Source organism: Podarcis tiliguerta, assembly GCF_965153285.1.
Source record: "Podarcis tiliguerta genome assembly, chromosome: 1".
In the NCBI taxonomy this organism is placed as follows: Eukaryota; Metazoa; Chordata; class Lepidosauria; order Squamata; family Lacertidae; genus Podarcis; species Podarcis tiliguerta.
The window spans coordinates 17,799,255-17,805,684 of record NC_139534.1 but is presented as its reverse complement, the minus strand read 5'-3'; the positions used below and the strand labels follow the sequence as shown (position 1 = coordinate 17,805,684).

The following is a 6,430-nucleotide window of genomic DNA, read 5'->3' as shown; positions in this document are numbered from 1 at the left end:
AACATGCAATGAAATTCAACCAAGGGAAAGCGAGGAAGTCACTTAACAAAGTTAATAACTGTAATTTTCAATAAGGCTATGATTTGTGTTTGTCTTGTGTGTTTGTTTATAATATTGTGACAACTAATAAAAAAAAATGGGGGGAAAAATAAGGCCTTGTGTATGAAATTGGATGGATGAAAAATATTATAAACACCCGGAAAAGGCGAAGAAGAAGGAGCCGCTAGACTCTAGACTAGAGGAAGGTAAGGAAGAGCGGCAGGAGGAAGAAAAGCTGCGCAAGGAAGAGGCGCGGCGCGGCGAAGGCGGAGCGCTGCTGGGCTGCACCTGGCGCGCCTGGGTCCTGCCTTTTCCTCCCCGGCGGGTCCCCCGAGAGACGGGCGGACGAGGCGGTGCTCCGGCAGCCGGCGAAGCCTCCTCCTCCTCCAGCATCAGCGTGCAGCAGCCCGGGGAGGCGGGCCCTGCAGGGCGCCGGTGTTCTGGGGCGCGACCGGGGTCAGCCAGCCAGCCAGACGCGCCGAGGCGAGCAGGAGATGGTGCGCCACGCTCGCCATCCGCCGCCGTCCAGCAACAGCAGCACTCGAGGCGCCGACGCTAGGGCTGCCAGGGCCGTCGCCGTCGCCGCCGCCCCAACCCCCAGCTGCAGTCGCCTAGCGAGCCTAGCGCCCCCCTCGCGGAGCCGAGGTGAGTCTCTGCCTCCGCGCGCCCCTCCCCGCCTCTCCGCCTCCTCTTCCCCGGCGAAGGCGAGCGCGGAGAGGCGCGCGCTGCCCTCGCGCCTTGCGGAGAAGGAACAAAAGGCTGAGAGAAGGGCTGGCGGGTGGAGCTGCTCCCCAGCTGCTGCTATTATTATTATTATTATTATTATTATTATTATTATTATTATTATTATGGCAGAGGCGTGACGTCGAGGAACCCGAATCAATCTCTCTCTCTCTCCCCGTGTGAAAGAGAAATAGTAATTTGGGGAGGCCATCCCATCCCATAAGGGACCCCTGGCAAACTCTAGGGTGGGCTCCTTCTGTGGGTTTGGAACATAGGTGCCATCGCAACGCCGAAGATTGTGGATGCCTGCAACTTTGCCCATTGACTTTTTTTTGGGGTGGGGGTACCAAGTCCCCACAAATATATTATTGTGGGTGCCGGAGCACCCACGGCCCCCTTGAGTTGGCTTCTGTGGTTTATTATTATTATTATTATTATTATTATTATTGGAATGGCAGAGGCGTGGCCTGGAGGAACACGAATTTGTGTGTGTGTGTCTCTCCGTGTGAAAAAGAAATAGTAAACTGCGGAGGCTATACCTTCCAATAAGGTATGGCACTTAACTCTAGGACGGGCTCCTTTTTGTTTTGTTTTGTTATTTTGACAAAGTAATAATAATATAAAAATAAAAATATACACACCCACCCCTAAGAGACCATTCCATTGGAGCTATCCAACCTCCCAAAATTTCAACACCTTTTGATGGTTTGACCCCTTTCCCTTTTAACAGTACAAAATTCTACAAACACCTTCCATATCTCTTTCAAAACCGTTTCTCCTGCATAGTCCGGGTGGGCTCCTTCTGTGGGTTTGGAACATAGGTGCCACCCCATGCTGAAGATTGTGGATGCCTGCAACTTTTCCCATTGACTTTTTTTTGGGGGGGGGGTTCCCAGTCCCCACAAATATATTATTGTGGTGAAGCACCCACAGCCCCCTGGAGTTGGCTCCTGTGGTTTGAAAGGAAGATGGGTGCATAGGAGCCAGCCCCTAAGGCCTGAGAGGTCTTTGTCCCCCCCTAAAATATTTGAGGGGGCCAGCCTCCCCAAAGTTAATGGCCATTCCTGTTCAAATAGGTTGCATGCACTGTGTCATGCGATTGATTATGTGGGGCAGGGCTTACCTGGGGATCCCCAATATTTTATTAAAGTTGGCACCCCTGAGTGGGTGGTGTGTCTGTGATGGGTGTTTGTTCCTTAGAAAATAATTTGACGTGCGTTGAAAGCCTCACTATATGTCATGGGAACGCAGCACAGGGCAGAGTGGTTGAATTCACACACACAGACGTACACGGGAGTTAATAAGCTCCTGTCAATGGATCAAGGCTGCCCACTGTCTCCTCAAAAGGAAACTCATCCGAGTGCTGTGGACCCTGCCTCCAGGTCAAGTGTGTACAGTCCTGGCGTTACGCTCTACGTACAATTTGTGTTCTCGTTTTGTCTTTTTCCGTTGTGAACTGCTCAATGATCTTTGGATGAAGGACGATATGCAAATATAATAAATAATAATAATGACAATGCAAGCTCTATGTGCTTATTGCTCCTGCTGCTGTTATCCTTGGCCCTCTGCTTCTGTGTTAAGTGCTTAAGTTTTAAGTGCATAGGGAGGATTGAAAAAACAAAACATTAAATGAGTACCAAAATTAAATTATTTAACAAGAGGATCAGATGGGCATCATTTCCCACTGCTCCACCAGGTCCTCTGGATGTTTGAAGGACAGCGGGGCTGTTAATAAACCCGACTCCTGTTTGTTTTTGTGAGCCGGCGTTTTCCTGCCGGAGACTTCCGCAAATGTAATTGCCAGCGGAAAGAGAAAACGTTGCAAAAGCAACTGGGCGGTTGTTAACATGGGAAGAGAGGGCTAGGTAGAGAGAGGCAGCCAATCGTGCGCTTGCATTTACTAAAATGAAACAACATCTCTCTCTGTGTCATCCTTGCTGTTACCGGTGTCATTTGCAAAAGTGGTGTTGTTGCTTGTAAAAGCAGCTAAAATATCGGAGGGCTTTTGTGCACAAAGGTAAAACACTTTCATGGGACTTTGCCTGCATTCTCACTATCGCACTCACCCACCTTAGTTTTATTTTAGCTGCATAATAGCCACTGTAGTGTTTTTTATTGCCGCAACGTTCAACTAGGTCGGCTCTAATGAGTTTTATTTTTAACAAGCTAAATGGCTTCCTCCTGCCCCTCAGCAGGGCATCAGAAGTCAATAGGTTAGAGTCATTTGTGAGTGTTTTGAAAACAAGCACATGAGGCTGAAAGGAGGTTGTATCTCTTTTAATTAACATAATATTTTTTAAAAAATGATTAGGAAGACTGACCAAACTGGCCGTGTTAGTTCACATTTGTGAGTGTTGTGGTTTCAACCTAATTGAATTGGCATTTCAGTCCGGATGTTTGCTGAATGGTGTTTTTTCTTGAAGGAGAGACACTGGGGAATCTCTTTGTCATTACCTGTTGTATTGCAATTATGCGTTTGGGATAGGGGACCAAGCAAGCGCTGGGAATAGACAACACTAGGAAATTGGAATCCTAGCTATACCTAGAGACTCGCAAGTCCCCCACCTGTGGCCTAAAGTTTTGAAGAGGAACGATGGACAGTTTTCCCGCCAAATATTATTCCTGAAGTAGCTACCACTCATTCTAGATTGCTGAAGGCTAAGGCCACCTCTGCACCCAGTGTTCGAAACTCCCATTGTTCTGGGTGCATTTTGCAACAGGGTATTTCATTAGTGCAAGCAGTTTCTGAGCTCTGGGCGCAGTGCTGCACCTAAGATTTCAGATTAAAACTTCAAAGTGGAAGGAAAAGAGGGCCCTTTTCTGCCTCCCCACTTCTAGCTACTCTCTGCTGACTGGAGAAGAAACCCTCTTAAGAATATTAGGGGGGACAGGGGAAGGACTAGACCATTTGAAAATGAACATAATATTTTAGCTGCAGTTCATTCATTTTTAGCTTTGTTTTTTTTGTTATTTAAAAAAGCGCGCCTAGGCATTCTGCTGTTGCACCCATATGCTAGGTTTAAGGTGCCATTTAGCTCCTAGCTTTCGTATCTCAGTTTCTAACACCGTCTGAACCATTCAGTTAAAGTGCTCTGATGCAGTCCTGGCTTTCCCCCAAAAGAATTCTGGGAGATGTAGTCTTTTAGGAGTGCGGTGACTTGTTAGGAGAGTGCTGTTCCCTTCACAGCACTGCAATTTCCAGAGTGGTTTAACAATCGGCTCCTCTTCACAGGGAATTCAGGAAATTGTAGCTTGGTGAGGGAAACAGGGTGTTTCCTAACAGCCCAGGATGTGGTGGTGGGACAACGATATGTGATAAGAGGGAGAAGAATGGGAGGAGGTATTGGAAGCTGAAGAGGTAACAGGGCTTAGTGAGTTCGGAGAGTCTGTGGCAGAGAAGAGTCCAGAATCAGAGGCAGAAGCTGAAGAGAGAGGAGAGAGGCCAAGAAGCAGAGATGAGTCAGGCTGGTGAAGAGTCATGGTGTCTCCCTTCCCTCTGATCTCCCAGAACCAGAAAAGGCATGAAAAGGGTGGAGGACAGGTTGGCTTCAAGTAGGCACAGTCTCTGATTGCTTGCAAAAAAACCCTGGAGAGGAGGAAATTTAGACGGCTTTGGGTGGGTGGGGGGGGACTTTCAGTCTCAGCAACCGCTTCATGGGGGCAAGACCTACTATGGATGAACTGCTGTGCTCATTAGGCATGACACTCCACCCAGTCTGTGCAAATCATGTTCTTGCTAATATACTCCAAATTGATCAGTGTGATTTGCTGCCAGCTGGCTTCTGACACTGGTTGGTCACTGTTGGAAACCGAATGCTGGTTTAAATTGCACCTGTAAATGGTTTAAATGGATGCTTTTATTTCTGATCTACCTCTTTCGCACCCCTTCATAACGCGAGCCTTTCGCTGGGATTATGCTCTACGTTGTTGTTTAGGGTGGAAAATTTCCCTCAAGCTTTCTCTTCAACCCTTGGCAGTTTTGCATGCATAATTGTGCCATCCAGTCATGCTAGAGGCAGCGCCATTGGCTGTGTTGTAACGTCTAGGTATTTCCTAATGTGCAGGGAAGAGCTTTTCTTATCTTGATTTAGCTCGAAGCATTTCCTTAGGATGAAAACTGGTGGTTAAGAAAATAACCTAGTCCCACCTGCGAGTTCCCAGAAGTTTCTCACTTTAATGTCACACCAATGCTGTAAAATGCCGTGCGAAGCCAAGTGGGCTGCGAAAACAATCTAGCAGCAATCTCGTAAAATATATCCAACCCGGTGTGACATATGTTGCATTTGTCACCAGGGATATTTCCTATATTCTAGTTCCTGTCTCTGGTTAAAATATTATTTTGTGCCACTTATAAACCTGTTTTTTCCCCTTTTTGAATAAAACAGAGAACCTTTTTTTTAGAGAGAGATGCTTTTCTGAAATCTAGTTAGTAAAGCTGCAACATTTATTCAGGCTGCAAATCTATACCCAGTTCCCTGAGAATAGGCATGTTAATTGGTGACTGATATTTAATATTAATTGTAATATTTTTTTTTAAAAAAAGTCGTGACGTGAGTGCTGCTGATCATCTCATTTGTGGTTCATGTAGTTGGAGGTCAAGCTTGCCTAAGGGGCTGTTGACTTCATACCCCTGCCTTCAACCTGACAAGTTACCTGTACCCACTGACCAGAGGCAAATGGGGGGATGAGATGGTGGGCTGTGAGGTAATAATAGATGTCACAGTACTGGCCGATGGGCAAATCACTAAATTTCAGACACTGGTGGCTTGAAGAAGTCAAAGCTAAGGTAGGCTTTCATGAATCACTTAACTTGTGGATTTGTATGTGTTGCTAGAGAGACCCGCATGGTTGTGCTAATGAATAGCAGTGCTTTTATAAGGCAGACCGTTCGTAATGGCAGTTCAGATGGGAAATTAATTTTCTGGAAGGCTGAAAGCCGAACGGCCCATAAACCTGTCTTTTAAACTCTTTTTTATTTGTTAGGAATTAAGCCCCAGAGTGGAGGCCGGGTTCTTTAAGAATGATAATTTGTGCTGATGTGATCGTGCTGACTTTCAGCGAGGCTACACTACCATTGTAAACGGCGAGGGTATAATTATTTCCATTGAGCGAGGCTTCAGTCTGAAACACGTATATTAGGAAGAAAAACCCCACAGAGCTTGGAGGGACTTCCTTTTGAGTCAGTGAGGTTGTGCTTCCAAGTCCCTTGAAGGATCGTCTAAAACTGACATGTGAATAATTAGGTTCTGCTGTTAAGTGTCAGTGGTGCTCAGTGCCAGATTTATGTATAAGCTAAACAAGCTATAGCTTAGGGCCACAGTCTCTTGGGGGCCCCAAAAAATTTAAAGGGAAAAAAACAGTGATGTACATTTCCGAAATATAAGATAAAAACAAACAAACCTACATACAGCAACAATGTTTTGGGTTGTGTAGGCTCCTATGATGCAAGTAATGGTTTGCTCATTTCTATATATAGGGTGCCTACATTCTGCTGGGACTGGTTGCATGTCAACATGTGCAAATGGCTTTAGATACCTATTACAGTAATACCTCCGCGAACGTCCGCCTCGTCTAGCGTCCATTCCGGCGAATGTCCGCAGCAAACCCGGAATGGGGTACTTCCGGGTTTGCCGCTTGTGCCTGCGCAGAAACGCTAGATTGCACTTTG

At 46.4% G+C, this 6,430-nt stretch overlaps 1 protein-coding gene across 4 annotated transcripts in view; it reads left to right on the top strand.

Annotated features, from left to right (window-relative positions):
• The first annotated feature begins 281 nt into the window (after positions 1 to 281).
• The window catches only part of MFSD6 (major facilitator superfamily domain containing 6), a 46,082-nt gene continuing 39,933 nt past the window's right edge, over positions 282 to 6,430 (top strand). Inside the window, exon 1 of one of the 4 annotated variants that reach the window (XM_083408285.1) lies at positions 282 to 684. The gene's annotated coding sequence lies outside the window, so the exon portion shown is untranslated. Of the gene's footprint in view, positions 685 to 5,433; positions 5,549 to 6,430 lie in introns of those variants that run through there. The other 3 variants (XM_083408288.1, XM_083408287.1, XM_083408286.1) reach the window with 3 other exon arrangements.